This window comes from Oncorhynchus gorbuscha, linkage group LG03 (assembly GCF_021184085.1).
Source record: "Oncorhynchus gorbuscha isolate QuinsamMale2020 ecotype Even-year linkage group LG03, OgorEven_v1.0, whole genome shotgun sequence".
NCBI classification, from domain to species: domain Eukaryota; kingdom Metazoa; phylum Chordata; class Actinopteri; order Salmoniformes; family Salmonidae; genus Oncorhynchus; species Oncorhynchus gorbuscha.
Genome location: NC_060175.1, coordinates 33720673 through 33740697, shown reverse-complemented (window position 1 = coordinate 33740697; position 20025 = coordinate 33720673). Strand labels below are relative to the sequence as shown.

Below are 20025 nucleotides of genomic sequence, written 5' to 3'. Positions count from 1 at the left end.
TGTTATTGGTCACATACATATGGTGAGCAGATGTTATTGGTCACATACATATGGTGAGCAGATGTTATTGGTCACATACATATGGTGAGCAGATGTTATTGGTCACATACATATGGTGAGCAGATGTTATTGGTCACATACATATGGTGAGCAGATGTTATTGGTCACATACATATGGTGAGCAGATGTTATTGGTCACATACATATGGTTAGCAGATGTTATTGGTCACATACATATGGTTAGCAGATGTTATTGGTCACATACATATGGTGAGCAGATGTTATTGGTCACATACATATGGTGAGCAGATGTTATTGGTCACATACATATGGTGAGCAGATGTTATTGGTCACATACATATGGTGAGCAGATGTTATTGGTCACATACATATGGTGAGCAGATGTTATTGGTCACATACATATGGTGAGCAGATGTTATTGGTCACATACATATGGTGAGCAGATGTTATTGGTCACATACATATGGTGAGCAGATGTTATTGGTCACATACATATGGTGAGCAGATGTTATTGGTCACATACATATGGTGAGCAGATGTTATTGGTCACATACATATGGTGAGCAGATGTTGTTATTGGTCACATACATATGGTAAGCAGATGTTATTGGTCACATACATATGGTGAGCAGATGTTATTGGTCACATACATATGGTGAGCAGATGTTATTGGTCACATACATATGGTGAGCAGATGTTATTGGTCACATACATATGGTGAGCAGATGTTAATGCGAGTGTAGTGAAATACTTGTTCTTCTAGTTCCGACCATGCAGTCATATCTAACAAGTAATTAAACAATTTCCCAACAGCTACCTTATATACACACAAGTGTAAAGGAATTAATACGAATATGTGCATATAAATATATTGATGAGCGATGGCTGTACGGCATAGGCAAGATGCAGTAGATGGTATAGAGTACAGTATATACATTTACATTACATTTAAGTAATTTAGCAGATGCTCTTATCCAGAGCGACTTACAAATTGGTGCATGAGATGAGTAATGTAGGGTATATTAACATTATATAAAGTGTCATTGTTTAAAGTGACTAGTGAAACATTTATTATTACATCCCATTTTTAATTATTAAAGTGACTAGAGATTTGAGTTTCAGTATGTTTGCAGCAGCCACTCAATGTTAATGATGGCTGTTTAACAGTCTGATGGCCTTGAGATAGAAGCTGTTTTTCAGTCTCTCGGTCCCAGCTTTGATGCACCTGTACTGACCTCGCCTTTTGGATGATAGCGGAGTGAACAGGCAGTGGCTCGGGTGGTTGTTGTCCTTGATGATCTTTATGGCCTTCCTGTGACATCGGGTGGTGTAGGTGTCCTGGAGGGCAGGTAGTTTGCTCCTGGTGATGTGTTGTGCAGACCTCACTACCCTCTGGAGAGCCTTGTGGTTGTGGGCAGAGCTGTTCCCGTACCAGGCGGTGATGCAGCCCGACAGGAAGCTCTCGATTGTTCATCTGTAAAAGTTTGAGTGTTTTTGGTGACAAGCCAAATTTCTTCACCACGTTGTCTGTGTGGGTGGACCATTTCAGTTTGTCCGTGATGTGTACGCCGAGGAACATAACTTTCTACCTTCTCCACTACTGTCCCGTCGATGTTGGCAAGAGGGCTGCTCTCTCCCTGTTTCCTGAAGTCCACAATCAGGAGAGGGCTGAGAACGCACCCTTGTGGGGCCCCAGTGTTGAGGATCAGCGGGGTGGAGATGTTGTTTCCTACCCTCACCACCTGGGGGTGGCCCGTCAAAGTCCAGGACCCAGTTGCACAGGTCGGGGTCGAGACCCAGGGTCTCCAGCTTAATGATGAGTTTGGAGGGTACTATGGTGTTAATTGCTGAGCTGTAGTCTATGAACAGCATTCTTACATAGGTGTTCCTCATGTCCAGATGGGTTAGGGCAGTGTGATTGCGATTGGACCTATTGGGGTGGTAAGCAAATTGGAGTGGGTATAGGGTGTCAGGTAGGGTGGAGGTGATATGATCCTTGACAAGTCTCTCAAAGCACTTTATGATGACAGAAGTGAGTGCTACGGGGCGATAGTTGTTTAGCTCAGTTACCTTATCTTTCTTGGGAACAGGAACCATGGTGGCCCTCCTGAAGCATGTGGGGACAGCAGACTGGGATTGATTGAATATGTCCTTAAACATGCTTAAACAACGCATGCTCTGAGTATTTGGCTAGGGATGCCGTCTGGGCCGGGAGCCTTGCGTAGGTTTTCCTCACGTTGGCTGCGATGAAGGAGAGTTTTGGTTGCCGGCCGTGTCGGTGGCACTGTAGTGTTCTCAAAGCAAGCAAAGAAGTTGTTTAGTTTGTCTGGGAGCAAGACCTCGGGGTCCGCAACGGGGCTGGTTTTATTTTTGTAGTCCGTGAATGACTGTAGACCGTGCCACATACCTCTTGTGTCTGAGCCGTTGAATTGCGACTCTACTTTGTCTCTATACGGACACTTAGCTAGTTTGATTGCCTTGCGGAGGGAAGAGCTAAACTATTTGAATATGGCCATGATTCCGGTCGCCTTGCCCTGATTAAAAGCAGTGGTTCCCGCTTTCAGTTTTGCGCGAATGCTGCCATCAATCCACGGTTTCTGGTTGGGGAAGGTTTTAATTGTTGCCGTGGGTACAACATCACCAATGCACTTGCTAATAAACTCGCTCACCGAATCAGCGTATACATCAATTTTGTTGTTCGAATCTATCCGGAACATATCCCAGTCCACGTGATCAAAGCAATCTTGTGTGGAATCAGATTGGTCGGACCAGCGTTGAACAGACCTGAGCACAGGTGTTTTAGTTTCTGTCTATAGGCTGTGAGCCTATATGTTTATAATCGAAGATAATTCTCTTGGTAGATAATGCGCTCGATAATGCGCTCGGCATTTGATTGTAAGGAATTCTAGGTCAGGTGAACAAAAGGACTTGAGTTCCTGTATGTTGTTATGATCACACCACGTCTCGTTAATCATAAGGCATACACCCCCACCCTTCTTCTTACCAGAGAGATGTTTGTTTCTATCTGTGCGATGCGTGAAGAAACCAGGTGGCTGTACCGACTCCGATAGCGTGTCTCGAGTGAGCCATGTTTCCATGAAACAGAGAATGTTACATTCTCTGTCTCTCTGGAAGGCAACCCTTGCTCTGATTTTGTCTACCTTGTTGTCAAGAGACTAGACGTTGGCTAGTAGTATGCTCGGGAGCGGTGCGCGATGTGCCTGTCTACCGAGCCTGACCGGAAGACCGCTCCGTCTGCCCCTTCTGCGGCGTCGTTGTTTTGGGTCACCTGCTGGGATCCAATCCATTGTCCTGGGTGGTGAACCAAACAGAGGATCCGCTTCTGGAAAGTCGTATTCCTGGTCGTAATGTTGGTAAGTTGCTTTTATGTCCAATAGTTACTGTATTTAATAAGATTTCCTGGGGTAACAGTGTAAGAAATGATACATACATTATTTTTTTACCACATAAGTACGCAAAGCGAGGCACCCATCTCTGTCGGCGCTGGATGTTATGTTGTTTAATTCATCACGCTAGACAGAGGAGCTCTTTATAGTTGATTAAGAATGAATTTAAGGTAGGTGTTGGTCCCTGGGCCCTAAACTGAGCCTCCATGTCCTCAGGCCTGGCTCCAGAAAAGCTATTGACATTTACTGATGACATTTACACACATGGATTCATTCAGGGGCATCCCTCTGCATGCATAATGCCCTGGATGTGATATGATTTCTGTCTCTGTCTGTCTCTCTCTCTCTGTTTGACCCACTGTGATGTGCTGTCTGTCTGTTAGACCCACTGTGATATGCTGTCTGTCTGTCTGTTAGATCCACTGTGATGTGCTGTCTGTCTGTCAGACACACTGTGATGTGCTGTCTGTCTGTCAGACCCACTGTGATGTTCTGTCTGTCTGTCTTTCTGTCTGTCTGTGGGTTAGACACACTGTGATGTTCTGTCTGTCTGTTAGACCCACTGTGATGTGCTGTCTGTCTCTGTTAGACCCACTGTGATGTTCTGTTTGTCTGACACACTGATGTTCTGTCTGTCTTACACACTGATGTTCTGTCTGTCTGTCTGACACACTGTGATGTTCTGTCTGTCTGTCTGACACACTGTGATGTTCTGTCTGTCTGTCTGTCTGTCTGTCTGTCTGTCTGTCTGTCTGTCTGTCTGTCTGTCTGTCTGTCTGTCTGTCTGTCTGTCTGTCTGTCACACTGTGATGTTCTGTCTGTCTGTCACACTGTGATGTTCTGTCTGTCTGACACACTGTGATGTTCTGTCTGTCTGACACACTGTGATGTTCTGTCTGTCTGACACACTGTGATGTTCTGTCTGTCTGACACACTGTGATGTTCTGTCTGTCTGACACACTGTGATGTTCTGTCTGTCTGTCTGTCTGTCTGACACACTGTGATGGTCTGTCTGTCTGTCTGTCTGTCTGTCTGTCTGTCTGTCTGTCTGTCTGTCTGTCTGTCTGTCTGTCTGTCTGTCTGTCTGTCTGTCTGTCTGTCTGTCTGTCTGTCTGTCTGTCTGTCTGTCTGTCTGTCTGTCTGTCTGTCTGTCTGTCTGTCTGTCTGTCTGTCTGACACACTGTGATGTTCTGTCTGTCTGACACACTGTGATGTTCTGTCTGTCTGTCTGTCTGTCTGTCTGACACACTGTGATGGTCTGTCTGTCTGTCTGTCTGTCTGTCTGTCTGTCTGTCTGTCTGTCTGTCTGTCTGTCTGTCTGTCTGTCTGTCTGTCTGTCTGACACACTGTGATGTTCTGTCTGTCTGACACACTGTGATGTTCTGTCTGTCTGTCTGTCTGTCTGACACACTGTGATGTTCTGTCTGTCTGTCTGTCTGACACACTGTGATGTTCTGTCTGTCTGTCTGTCTGTCTGTCTGACACACTGTGATGGTCTGTCTGTCTGTCTGTCTGTCTGTCTGTCTGTCTGTCTGTCTGTCTGTCTGTCTGTCTGTCTGTCTGTCTGTCTGTCTGTCTGTCACACTGTGATGTTCTGTCTGTCTGTCACACTGTGATGTTCTGTCTGTCTGTCACACTGTGATGTTCTGTCTGTCTGACACACTGTGATGTTCTGTCTGTCTGACACACTGTGATGTTCTGTCTGTCTGACACACTGTGATGTTCTGTCTGTCTGTCTGTCTGACACACTGTGATGGTCTGTCTGTCTGTCTGTCTGTCTGTCTGTCTGTCTGTCTGTCTGTCTGTCTGTCTGTCTGTCTGTCTGTCTGTCTGTCTGTCTGACACACTGTGGTGGTCTGTCTGTCTGACACACTGTGATGGTCTGTCTGTCTGACACACTGTGATGGTCTGTCTGTCTGACACACTGTGATGGTCTGTCTGTCTGTCTGTCTGTCTGTCTGTCTGTCTGTCTGTCTGTCTGTCTGTCTGTCTGTCTGTCTGTGATGTTCTGTCTGTCTGTCACACTGTGATGTTCTGTCTGTCTGACACACTGTGATGTTCTGTCTGTCTGACACACTGTGATGTTCTGTCTGTCTGTCTGTCTGTCTGACACACTGTGATGTTCTGTCTGTCTGTCTGTCTGTCTGACACACTGTGATGTTCTGTCTGTCTGTCTGTCTGTCTGACACACTGTGATGTTCTGTCTGTCTGTCTGTCTGTCTGACACACTGTGATGTTCTGTCTGTCTGTCTGTCTGACACACTGTGATGTTCTGTCTGTCTGTCTGTCTGTCTGTCTGACACACTGTGATGGTCTGTCTGTCTGTCTGTCTGTCTGTCTGTCTGTCTGTCTGTCTGTCTGTCTGTCTGTCTGTCTGTCTGTCTGTCTGTCTGTCTGTCTGTCTGTCTGTCTGACACACTGTGATGGTCTGTCTGTCTGTCTGTCTGTCTGTCTGTCTGTCTGTCTGTCTGTCTGTCTGTCTGTCTGTCTGTCTGTCACACTGTGATGTTCTGTCTGTCTGTCACACTGTGATGTTCTGTCTGTCTGTCACACTGTGATGTTCTGTCTGTCTGTCTGTCACACTGTGATGTTCTGTCTGTCTGTCTGACACACTGTGATGTTCTGTCTGTCTGTCTGTCTGTCTGACACACTGTGATGTTCTGTCTGTCTGTCTGTCTGGCACACTGTGATGTTCTGTCTGTCTGTCTGTCTGACACACTGTGATGTTCTGTCTGTCTGTCTGTCTGACACACTGTGATGGTCTGTCTGTCTGACACACTGTGATGGTCTGTCTGTCTGTCTGTCTGTCTGTCTGTCTGTCTGTCTGTCTGTCTGTCTGTCTGTCTGTCTGTCTGTCTGTCTGTCTGTCTGTCTGTCTGTCTGTCTGTCGTCAAATATGTAAAAAAAAAAAAATGAGTTGCAGGGTCTTTTGATTTAGGATTATATGAAGGTAGAGTGGCCCACCGGCACCATCTGTATGTGTGTCACCTGCGCCTTGCACCCATACAAGCTTAACATCTTAACCCACTTCAAGGAAAATATAGTGCCGCCGTCACTGGCCACCTCCGCAAACGAGGACTGTGAGCTCTCGTTCTCAGTGGTCAACGTGAGTAAGATATTTAAGCGTGTTAACCCTCGCAAGGCTGCCGGCCCAGACGGCATCCCAAGCAGCGTCCTCAGAGTATGTGCAGACCAGCTGTCTGGAGTGTTTACGGACAAATGTTATCTCTCCCTATCACAGTCTGTTGTTCCCACTTGCTTCAAGATGTCCACCATTGTTCCTGTACCTGAGAAAGTGAAGGTAACTGGACTAAATGCCCCGTAGCACTCACTTCTGTCATCATGAAGTGCTTTGAGAGGCTAGTTAAGGATCATATTACCTGGACCTTACCTGATGCCCTAGACACACTACAATTTGCATACAGTCCCAACAGATCCACGGATGATTCAATCGCCATCGCACTGCACACTGCCCTATCCCGTCTGGACACGAGAAATACCTCATGCAAGAATGCTGTTCATTTACTACAGCTCAGCCCTTCAACACCATAGTACCCTCCAAGTTCATTACTAAGCTCAGGGCCCTGGGTTTGAACCCCAACCTGTGCAACTTGGTCCTGGACTTCCTGACAGGCCAAACCCAAGTGGTGAAGGTAGACAACAACACATCCGCTACGCTGAACCTCAACACGGGGGCTCTACAGGGGTGTGTGCTCAGCCCCCTCATGTTGTCCCTGTTCAGTCATGAGTGGTGACACACGTCTCCAACTCAATCATCAAGTTTGCAGATGATTCAACAGTGGTAGGCCTGATTACCAACAATGACGAGACAGCCTACAGAGAGGAGGTGAGGGCCCTGACAGAGTGGTGCCAAGAAAATAACCTGTTCCTCAACGTCAACCAAACGAAGGAGCTAATTGTGGACTTCAGGAGACAGCAGAGCGAGCATAACCCCTTCCACATCGATGGGGCCGCAGCGGAGAGGGTGAAAATATTAATGTTTATCATCGTGCACATCACTGACAACCTGAAACGGTCCTTCTGCAACAGTGTCTCTTCAACCTCAGGAGGCTGAAGAAATGTGGCTTGTCCCCGAAGACCCTCACGGACTTCTACAGATGCACCGACGCTGTATCACCGCCTGGTATGGCAATTGCACCGTCCACAACAGCAAGGCTCTCCAGAGGGTCAGCCCAACCCTGCCTGCCCTCCAGGACATCTAGAGCACCCGGAGTCACAGGAAGGCCAAGAAGATCATCAAGGACCTCAGCCACCCGAGCCATGGCCTGTTTACCCCGCTACGATCTAAAAGATCATCAAGGACCTCAGCCACCCGAGCCATGGCCTGTTTACCCCGCTACGATCTAGAAGATCATCAAGGACCTCAGCCACCCGAGCCATGGCCTGTTTACCCCGCTACCATCTAGAAGGCAGAGACAGTACAGGGACCGAGAGACTGAAAACAGCTTCTATCTCCAGGCCATCAGATTGTTAAATAGTCACCACTATTTATTTAGTCACTGTTACTAGCCGGCTACAACCTGGTACTCTACCCTGCACCTCAGAGACTGCTGCCCTATGTACATAGTAATTGAACACTGGTCACTAATAATCTTTACACACTTTTTTTTACCCATTTCATATGTATCTACTCTATTCTAGTCAAGACTCATCCTATATAACTACAGCTTTACACACCTTTTCTATTCACATACTGCCCATACTATACACACCATCCTAGACATATATATTTATTTTCCACACTCTGACATTGTTCATTCTGATATTTCTTAATTTCTTATTTTGGGGATTTGTGTGTATTGTAATACAAATTATCATATGCATTTTGCTGCACTTGTGGTAATATATGCAAAATACTGTATGTGTATGCGACCAATAGACACATTTTATTTGATGGAATCACGAATGCAATAGTCAGAGGAGTTGGCTCAAGCATATACAGATCTGGGACCAGGCAATACAATTTACATCTGGTTGTGTGGGTTTCTCTATAAACTGTTTATTAGTTGAGAGGTATTTTTAGGCTGACGCTGGCCATGTTTGTGCTGACAGTTGCTAAGGTACTGCCAACAGTGCCAGTGTGGCATGGGAGTGGCACTTTGGTCTGTTGAGCCCTCCATCTGTTGTAGAGGTGTGTTGGCGGGCACAGAGAAGGAGGCAAGAGAGCAACACACAACTGAGTCTCTGCCCACTGCTCACTGCCCTGATACAGCCCTGCCAGCACATATAGACAATTACTCAAAAGCTTGAGTGGGTTTGACTGTTGACATGGCATTATGGATGGTATTCAGCACCATGCAAGACCACAATAAAAATTTAACTCAGAATTACATTATGTTATGAGAATTTTGTATCAATGTTCATAAACTTCAATTAATCTACTCAATCTGCAACCCAGAGTTTGTAAGATTCTGGTTTAATGAAACAGACTAGTCCCAGTTTACAAAAGTCAGTGTTCATTCACGAGATCGTTCTAACATCACAAATGCAAACCCAGTCTTTATAACATAAACATTCAAATCTTAAACTACGCCTTTCTTAGACAGTCTGTGTTTTTCCACTACACAGATACATTTACATTACATTTAAGTCATTTAGCAGACGCTCTTATCCAGAGCGACTTACAAATTGCAGACTCTGACACAGACACACACACATGCACACGATAGCTCCTCTTATCATTTGTTTCACACTTGCACCCTGCTTACATACTAAAAAGGAACAAAAGGTCCTTGTTCTAATTCTGACTAAAACTACACACATCATCAGATTCTAGTTTTATGATTGTAATACATTTCATACAATTATATGGTTTCAGAGTGGAATTATTTAATCATTATCTTTAGACATATAAATTATTTTATCACATTATGACGTCTGTTGAAGGCTAACGGTAGCCTTTCGCCTTGGTGTTCCATGACTAAGGGACCTACTACACCAAGTGGAAGCAGATCAGCAATAATAATCTAGCCATCAAACCAAGTAATAATCTCACACCACAGTACTCCTGTCTTCTGTTACATAACCATGGACTGGCTATGTGTCTGCTAGCCTGCCAATAGCTGATGTCAGGGTGGTGGAAACAGCATCATGTCCTACTCAGGGCAGAGAAAGGCCCATAACGTGGTGAGTCCACCAGCTGACAATGACTTGACCTGGGTGCTGTGACCGATCATTAAACTCCCTGCTCCCGTCTCGGTCTGTCCATGAACGCACTACTGTTAACATCCTTAGCCTGAGGAGTCAATGTGAGTGAGGAGTCTGGGCTGTGTGTTAGTGGGGTTAGTGCTGTCAGTGGTATGCATGGGGGCCACAGCTAGGCTAATGAATAATGGAGGGTAATGTTGAGAGGGCTGGTGTGAGGCTGAAGTTTAGATTAGGAGTAGGGCTGTGGTTGGGCATGTTAATAATTGAGCATGGTGGGGAGGAGAGGGGGGAGCCTCCAGTGACAGTTCTTACTTTAGTACTACACTTTGTCCCACTCTGCTAGTCTTTACTGCCAGGAGGCAGGCTGGTGGTGGGAGCCTAGCTTCTTTACGGCCCCGTCAAATCTCTTAAAGGCAGGTGAAATCAGTGGAGTTTTAGCACAAGAGCCAGTGAGAGGCTTCCTGGCATTAGCAAGCCTGACTATGAAACAGAGGGTTAAGTGGGTGGTCTGGCAAAGTGGGTTTCATGCATTCTGCCACACTCAAGTACATGTGTTTTCTCCCACTGGCCATATGCTCAGACTGCATGTCTCCTAGGGCCCTGGCCCCCACTCTAGGCTCTATCGGCTCCAGGCTCCCAGAGACCAGGCTGTCAGAAAAGCCGGTTAATTACAGAGCTGCTCCCGTCTCTCCCTGGAGCTCTCTCACTCCACAGTTCAATAGCCCCCCTGTTCTCTAGTTTAGCTCTCCTAATCTCTCACCCACCTACTCTGGCAGGAAGCAAGCTGCCTCACAGACACTCTGAAATACACAACAGCACGTCAGACAACACAGTCAAACTCCTTACATTTCACATTTTAGATTTATTCGATGATTTTACAAAGACAAATGGATTATTTTCTGTGGGGGCATGTGTATGCGTTTCTGTCACTGTTTTGGTGTGTGTGCCTGTGCCTTTGCAGCATTCAATGTAAAAACAGCGGCAGCGTGCGTATGTGGGTATGTATGTGGACTGTGTGAGCAGAGCTTGATGGTGAAAGGAAATAAATGAGGGGAAAAAGCAGGAACAGACGTACTATATTAAGGGGATTGCAGTGGGCTCTGCCTGATCTTTGATCTCTGTTTTGCCTTGGCTTAGATGACATGACACATTTTGTCAATGTTTGTTCTTATCTTGTGGATTCAAGTGGTTGCTATTGGCCTTGACCTTTTATAAGGAAACGGATACAGAGTAGAAACAACCGTGTGATCAATCAAAGTGGGCTGCTGCTCTTATTGCTTTGTTTCACCTTCTACATAGAACTGTAGGATATTAATTGTATCACCTTGTTGTTGCAGGACATTTCCTGCACAGCACGACATGGAAACTTGTAGTATATTCACGGTTATAAAGGCTTCTAAAGTTTGTCATTTTCTCTACAAAATGTCCCATGAATTATAATCAATACAATAATTCATATTTCCTGTTGTGAGAAACTGGTCAAATTAAGATCATGCATCTCTACACTATATTAGTGGAGGAGCAACAGAATGGGAAACATGGGAAGTTACAGCCAATAATGTATGTAATATTGAAGCTCCGGCGTGTATGTGATTTTATGCAATACTTTCCTGGATGACAGACTGTTCCTGCGTCATTGGCTCGCCAAGACAGCAACAAGTTGGCACCAAAGGCTAATTCACTATACGACTGTACCCCATGGCCATGATGTCGCAGTGTAGTTTAGTCAAGAACATAGGTAGGGTCCAGAGTTTCTCCTGATCAGGACACAACTCCTGGCCCTAGCGTTTAGTTTGGTGGATCGTTGCATTAATAGATGTTTTAGAGGTGACCCTTCTTCTCTCTGTTCTCTCCTGAATGGTGGCACCTTCCCCGTTTGCTCCAGCACCCTGAGAGCTCCAGTCCTGTCATGGTTTATTCACCTGCTGCCCTTCTTAATATTCTTTTGATGTTATTATTTGTTGAATTAAACATAGAAAATTGCTTCTGCTTGTCCACAGCATCCATATTTAATGTCCTGGCCTGATGAGTGTAGCTGGAACCGAGAGGATTTCAGGTGTATTCACCTAGAAAACCACAACATCCAAATCAGCCACCACTCACTGTGAAGTTCACTTCCAGCCAGCTATCCAGCGCTGTGAGGAAGCGTGTTTTGAATGTGTTCATGTGTGTTGCCTATCCTTTTACTGAAGTGAGGCTGTTCGCTGATGCCATAATGATCAGCCAAATGGATTTCAAAGTATGTTTCGGCAAGTGTTTGTATTCCTGGTCGTATTCCTCAGGGTGTTGACACATCCCTCTGTAGTGGTTGTCAGGGTGTTGACGCATCCCTCTGTAGTGGTTGTCAGGGTGTTGACGCATCCCTCTGTAGTGGTTGTCAGGGTGTTGACGCATCCCTCTGTAGTGGTTGTCAGGGTGTTGACACATCCCTCTGTAGTGGTTGTCAGGGTGTTGACGCATCCCTCTGTAGTGGTTGTCAGGGTGTTGACGCATCCCTCTGTAGTGGTTGTCAGGGTGTTGACGCATCCCTCTGTAGTGGTTGTCAGGGTGTTAACACATCCCTCTGTAGTGGTTGTCAGGGTGTTGACGCATCCCTCTGTAGTGGTTGTCAGGGTGTTGACGCATCCCTCTGTAGTGGTTGTCAGGGTGTTGACGCATCCCTCTGTAGTGGTTGTCAGGGTGTTGACGCATCCCTCTGTAGTGGTTGTCAGGGTGTTGACGCATCCCTCTGTACTGGTTGTCAGGGTGTTGACGCATCCCTCTGTAGTGGTTGTCAGGGTGTTGACGCATCCCTCTGTAGTGATTGTCAAGGTGTTGACGCATCCCTCTGTAGTGGTTGTCAGGGTGTTGACGCATCCCTCTGTAGTGGTTGTCAGGGTGTTGACGCATCCCTCTGTAGTGGTTGTCAGGGTGTTGACGCATCCCTCTGTAGTGGTTGTCAGGGTGTTGACGCATCCCTCTGTAGTGGTTGTCAGGGTGTTGACGCATCCTTCTGTAGTGGTTGTCAGGGTGTTGACGCATCCCTCTGTAGTGGTTGTCAGGGTGTTGACGCATCCCTCTGTAGTGGTTGTCAGGGTGTTGACGCATCCTTCTGTAGTGGTTGTCAGGGTGTTGACGCATCCCTCTGTAGTGGTTGTCAGGGTGTTGACGCATCCCTCTGTAGTGGTTGTCAGGGTGTTGACGCATCCCTCTGTAGTGGTTACATTTACATTTAAGTCATTTAGCAGACGCTCTTATCCAGAGCGACTTACAAATTGGTGCATTCACCTTATGGCATCCAGTGGAACAGTCACTTTACAATAGTGCATCTAAATCTAAAAGGGGGGGGGTGAGAAGGATTACTTATCCTATCCTAGGTATTCCTTAAAGAGGTGGGGTTTCAGGTGTCTCCGGAAGGTGGTGATTGACTCCGCTGTCCTGGCGTCGTGAGGGAGTTTGTTCCACCATTGGGGGGCCAGAGCAGCGAACTGTTTTGACTGGGCTGAGCGGGAACTGTACTTCCTCAGTGGTAGGGAGGCGAGCAGGCCAGAGGTGGATGAACGCAGTGCCCTTGTTTGGACACGTGTCTATATGAAATAATACTTACATAGAAAGCCATGGAACGTGTGCCAGTGAATGACATCTCCCTGTCCATATGCTCTTACAGATGAAGAGTTCCCTCTCTGTATCCTACTTTCTACTGAATTAGTGGACGACAACATGGGTCCTGAATACCTCGCCTCATATTGATAACCAGACTGTTATTGACTGAGTAATAAGAATGATCTCTCAAAGACAGGGCTCCAGTTGGAAAGACATAGGCCTACCTATTTATGTTTTAGTTGTCCTCCTCCCTTACTCACAGAAATTACTGTTTATATTAGTAACAGTCTGTGATCATACATATCTCCTGTAAGGCTCTCAGGATGTTTAGGCCCCAAAGGAGCGATGTACACTCACACTCAGTGTGCAACCGGCTGACCCATTGTACTCAATGACAATACGATAGGTCTAACATTACTAGTGTGCATGTGTACGTGTGTATGCGAGTGTGTTGGCATGCAGTTTGGCCAGAGCTACAGTTGAAGTCGGAAGTTTACATACACTTAGGTAGGAGTGATTTAAAACTTGTTTTTCAACCACTCCACATTTCTTGTTAACAAACTATAGTTTTGGCAACTCTGTTAGGACATCTACTTTGTGCCAAGTAATTTTTCCAACAATTGTTTACAGGTAGATTATATCACTGTATCACAATTCCAGTGGGTTAGACATTTACATACACTAAGTTGACTGTGCCTTTAAACAGCTTGGAAAAATCCTGAAAATTCCGTCATGGCTTTAGAAGCTTCTGATAGGCTAATTGATGTCATTTGAGTCAATTGGAGGTGTAGATGTATTGCAAGGCCTACCTTCAAACTCAGTGCCTCTTTGCTTGATATCATGGGAAAACAAAAGAAATCAGCCAAGACCTAAGAAAAATATTGTAGACATCCACAAGTCTCGTTAATCCTTGGGAGAAATTTCCAAACGCCTGAAGGTACCACCTTCATCTGTACAAACAATAGTACGGAAGTATAATAAACACCATGGGACCACGCAGCCGTCATTCCGCTCAGGAATAGTAACTGTTTGGCCATAATGACCATTGTTATGTTTAATTAAGGACAGCAAAGTCATGGTATTGGAGTGGCCATCACAAAGCCCTGACCTCAATCCCATCGAAAATTTGTGGGCAGAACTGAAAAAGTGTATACGAGCAAGGAGGCCTACAAACCTGACTCAGTTACACTAGCTCTGGCAAGACGAATGGGCCAAAATTCACTCAATTTATTGTGGGAAGCTTGTGGAAGTCTTCCCTGAATGTTTGACCCAAGTTAAACAATTGAAAGGCAATGTTACCAAATACTAATTGAGTGTATGTAAACTTATGACCCACTGGGAATGTGATGAAATAAATAAAGCTGAAATAAATAATTATCTCTACTAATTATTTTGACATTTCACATTCTTAAAATAAAGTGGTGATCCTAACTCACCTAAGAAATGATAATTTACTAGGATTAAATGTCAGGAATTGTGAAAATCTGAGTTTAAATGTACTTGGCTAAGCTGTATGTTAACTTCTGATCTCAACTGTAGATGGGCTTCCTTCATTATTAATGCTGTCATTCTTTCCATTACACTTAGATTGGTTAACACAAGGCCTGCGTCCCTAGGGTGACTCAGAGCGTATGGCCTTTCTTAGACTCCACCCTGCCTAGAACCAGCACCAGACCTTATAGTTTCTATATACAGTATAGAATATGCAGTATGCACTGCGGTGTCCTGTGTCTGGTGTTTTATGGTGCATCTTCCTATTTAGGGAAAGGTTGGATAGGGTTGCAACATTTCAGTAACTTTCCCCAAATTCACAGGTTTTACAGAAATCAGGAAGGAATAAAAGCTGGAAATCCAGAAACGGCTATATGGATGAGCATCACGGCTATATTAAGATAGATATGATGCTGATGCAGGCCCAGTCCTGGCCATTCTGCCTTTCTAGGCGAGACAAAAATACATTTCCGGCCTCCTATCCCTGCAAATCTAGAATAGTCTACAGTGTCACAATGAAATTGTATAAATGGCCATCCATGTGGTATTACTTGTTAAACAGACAGTGTTATTATGCCTGATTCCTGACATAGTGTACAGGTCCTCCCCTATCTGAATGTGTTCTCTCACCCAGCACTGACTGAACCAGTACCAATACTGCAGCATTAGCATTAGAGGAGCAAGGTACATTTTGACGAGTTTCATCTCTGTGTACTGTTTGATTGGTGTGGGACTAACATTTAAGTCTTCTTTTTAACTCTTATACAAAGTATACCTAAACTGAAGTTGAGGTCATATCCTTATGCTGGTTAATGTGGTATTCTGGTAGGCCTTGACACTTATTTCCAGAGACAGTCTATGGGGGCCAGTGGAGGTTGATGCAGGTCGTTTTGTTTGTGATGTGCTCATTGATTCCTTGTTTCCTCAGTATCTCAGCTACTCTTCCAGTCTGAAGCCCCTGCTGTGGATCACACACCCTGCTGACAATTAGACTCCCTTCCTGTGAGCATAGCCTTATAGGTTGTGTGTGTGGTGTGTGTGTGTGTGTGTGTGTAGACAGCTCTGGGCTGCTGTTCCCAAATCAAATTTTATTGGTCACATACACATGGTTAGCAGATGTTATTGCGAGTGTTACGAAATGCTTGCGCTTCTAGTTCCGACAGTGCAGTAATATCTAACAAGTAATCTAACAATTCCACAACAACTACCTAATATACACAAATCTAAGACTATATACATAGAAATATATGGATGAGTGATGACCGAGCGGCGTATGCAAGATACAATAGATGGTATAAAATATAGTATATACATATGAGATGAGTAATGTAGTTGGGGTGATATTATATTATCCTTAAAGCGGGCAAAGGTGTTTAGTTTGTCTGGAAGCAAGACGCTGGTGTCCGTGACGTTGGCTGGTTTTCTTTTGAAGTCCGTGATTGCCTGTAGACCCCGCCACATAAGTTTTCGAACAATGTAAGAAAATAGTACATCAAAAAACCAAATACTTCATAGTTTCCTAAGGACTTGAAGCGAGGTGACCCTCTCTGTCAGCGCCATCTTCCCTGCAATGCTATTCCATTTGAGCTGCAGGTCAAATCTGCCTCTCACATTCACTTTGACACAGTCTATCGGCTATCGTCGATTCCGGAGCAAACATCCAATTATTCCGGAGCTAGCCAGCTCCGTCAATCACTCCTGAGTTCCATCAATCACTCCTGGGCTGCAGTCACCTATCCGGACCCATTTTACTGCCTACGCGGAGCCCCCCTGGGCCTTCACAACTGGACTGCCGACGTTATCTACCCGAAGGAGTTATACGGCTGGCTCCTCCGTCGCGACGTTACCTGAACGCCCATCTGCGGCCTGCTAACCGTTAGCTGTCTTACCGGCTGCTATCTGAATAGACAATCGGACAATTTATTTATTTTTTATTATTATTATGTTTCTTCTTGGGCCTCTATAACTATATCTATTGTTTTTATTGTTGTTGTTGTTGTGTGATTTGGATTAATCCCCTCTACCACACGGAACCCCACTAATCTACTGACGGAATGCAAGAGGTGGCTAATAACAGACCTCCATCCTATGCTAGCTTGCTACCGATGGCATGGCGAGCTGTTTAAATCACCGTGACCCCCAACCAACCTCTCCACTCACTGGACCCTTTTGATCACTCGACTAAGCATGCCTCTCCTTAATGTCAATATGTCTTGTCCATTGCTGTTCTGGTTAGTGTTTATTGGCTTATTTCACTGTAGAGCCTCTAGTCCTGCTCACTATACCTTATCCAACCTATTAGTTCCACCACCCACACATGCAATGACATCTCCTGGTTTCAATGATGTTTCTAGAGACCATATCTCTCTCTTCATCACTCAATACCTAGGTTTACCTCCACTGTATTCACATCCTACCATACCTTTGTCTGTACGTTATACCTTGATGCTATTTTATCACCCCAGAAACATCCTTTTACTCTCTGTTCCAGACGTTCTAGACGACCAATTCTTATTGCTTTTAGCCGCACCCTTATTCTACTCCTCCTATGTTCTTCTGGCGATGTAGAGGTGAATCCAGGCCCTGCAGTGCCGAGCTCCACTCCTATTCCCCAGGCGCTCTCTTTTGATGACTTCTGTAACCGTAATAGCCTTGGTTTCATGCATGTTAACATTAGAAGCCTCCTCCCTAAGTTTGTTCTATTCACTGCTTTAGCACACTCTGCCAACCCGGATGTTCTAGCTGTGTCTGAATCCTGGCTTAGGAAAACCACCAAAAATTCTGAAATTTTAATTCCGAACTACAACATTTTCAGACAAGATAGAACTGCCAAAGGGGGCGGTGTTGCAATCTACTGCAAAGATAGCCTGCAGAGTTCTGTCCTACTATCCAGGTCTGTACCCAAACAATTTGAACTTCTAATTTTAAAAATCCACCTCTCTAAAAACAAGTCTCTCACCGTTACCGCCTGCTATAGACCACCCTCTGCCCCCAGCTGTGCTCTGGACACCATGGTTGAACTGATTGCCCCCCATCTATCTTCAGAGCTCGTGTTGCTAGGCGACCTAAACTGAAACATGCTTAACACCCCAGCCATCCTACAATCTAAACTTGATGCCCTCAATCTCACACAAATTATCAATGAACCTACCAGGTACCTCCCCAAAGCCTTAAACACGGGCACCCTCATAGATATCATCCTAACCAACTTCCCCTCTAAATACACCTCTGCTGTCTTCAACCAAGATCTCAGCGATCACTTCCTCATTGCCTGCATCCGTAATGTGTCAGCGGTCAAACGACCTCCACTCATCACTGTAAAACTCTCCCTGAAACACTTCAGCGAGCAGGCCTTTCTAATCGACCTGGCCGGGGTATCCTGGAAGGATATTGATCTCATCCCGTCAGTAGAGGATGCCTGGATATTTTTTTAAATGCTTCCTAACCATCTTAAATAAACATGCCCGATTCAAGAAATTTAGAACCAGGAACAGATACAGCCCTTGGTTCTCCCCAGACCTGACTGCCCTTAACCAACACAAAAACATCCTATGGTGTTCTGCATTAGCATCGAACAGCCCCCGTGATATGCAGCTGTTCAGGGAAGCTAGAAACCATTATACACAGGCAGTTAGAAAAGCCAAGGCTAGCTTTTTTAAGCAGAAATTTGCTTCCTGCAACACTAACTCAAAAAGTTCTGGGACACTGTAAAGTCCATGGAGAATAAGAACACCTCCTCCCAGCTGCCCACTGCACTGAAGATAGGAAACACTGTCACCACTGATAAATCCACCATAATTGAGAATTTCAAGAAGCATTTTTCTACGGCTGGCCATGCTTTCCACCTGGCTACTCCTACCCCGGTCAACAGCACTGCACCCCCAACAGCAACTTGCCCAAGCCTTCCCCATTTCTCCTTCTCCCAAATCCGTTCAGCTGATGTTCTGAAAGAGCTGCAAAATATGGACCCCTACAAATCAGCCAGGCTAGACAATCTGGACCCTTTCTTTCTAAAATGATCTGCCGAAATTGTTGCCAACCCTATTTACTAGCCTGTTCAACCTCTTTCATGACGTCTGAGATTCCCAAAGATTGGAAAGCAGCTGCGGTCATCCCCCTCTTCAAAGGGGGGGGACACTCTTGACCCAAACTGCTACAGACCTATATCTATCCTACCATGCCTTTCTAAGGTCTTCGAAAGCCAAGTCAACAAACAGATGAACGACCATTTAGAATCTCACCATACCTTCTCTGCTATGCAATCTGGTTTCAGAGCTGGTCATGGGTGCACCTCAGCCACGCTCAAGGTCCTAAACGATATCTTAACCGCCATCGATAAGAAACATTACTGTGCAGCCGTATTCATTGATCTGGCCAAGGCTTTCAACTCTGTCAATCACCACATCCTCATCGGCAGACTCGACAGCCTTGGTTTCTCAAATGATTGCCTCGCCTGGTTCACCAACTACTTCTCTGATAGAGTTCAGTGTGTCAAATCGGAGGGTCTGCTGTCCGGACCTCTGGCAGTCTCTATGGGGGTGCCACAGGGTTCAATTCTTGGACCGACTCTCTTCTCTGTATACATCAATGAGGTCGCTCTTGCTGCTGGTGAGTCTCTGATCCACCTCTACGCAGACGACACCATTCTGTATACTTCCGGCCCTTCTTTGGACACTGTGTTAACAACCCTCCAGGCAAGCTTCAATGCCATACAACTCTCCTTCCGTGGCCTCCAATTGCTCTTAAATACAAGTAAAACTAAATGCATGCTCTTCAACCGATCGCTACCTGCACCTACCCGCCTGTCCAACATCACTACTCTGGACGGCTCTGACTTAGAATACGTGGACAACTACAAATACTTAGGTGTCTGGTTAGACTGTAAACTCTCCTTCCAGACCCATATCAAACATCTCCAATCCAAAGTTAAATCTAGAATTGGCTTCCTATTTCGCAACAAAGCATCCTTCACTCATGCTGCCAAACATACCCTTGTAAAACTGACCATCCTACCAATCCTCGACTTTGGCGATGTCATTTACAAAATAGCCTCCAATACCCTACTCAACAAATTGGATGCAGTCTATCACATTGCAATCCGTTTTGTCACCAAAGCCCATATACTACCCACCATTGCGACCTGTACGCTCTCGTTGGCTGGCCCTCGCTTCATACTTGTCGCCAAACCCACTGGCTCCATGTCATCTACAAGACCCTGCTAGGTAAAGTCCCCCCTTATCTCAGCTCTCTGGTCACCATAGCATCTCCCACCTGTAGCACACGCTCCAGCAGGTATATCTCTCTAGTCACCCCCAAAACCAATTCTTTCTTTGGCCGCCTCTCCTTCCAGTTCTCT

General features: G+C 45.5%; 1 protein-coding gene across 1 annotated transcript in view; it reads left to right on the top strand.

Annotated features, from left to right (window-relative positions):
- LOC124031248 (testis-expressed protein 264-like) overlaps positions 1-20025 on the top strand; it is a 128477-nt gene that overhangs the window by 32890 nt on the left and 75562 nt on the right. The window lies entirely within an intron of this gene.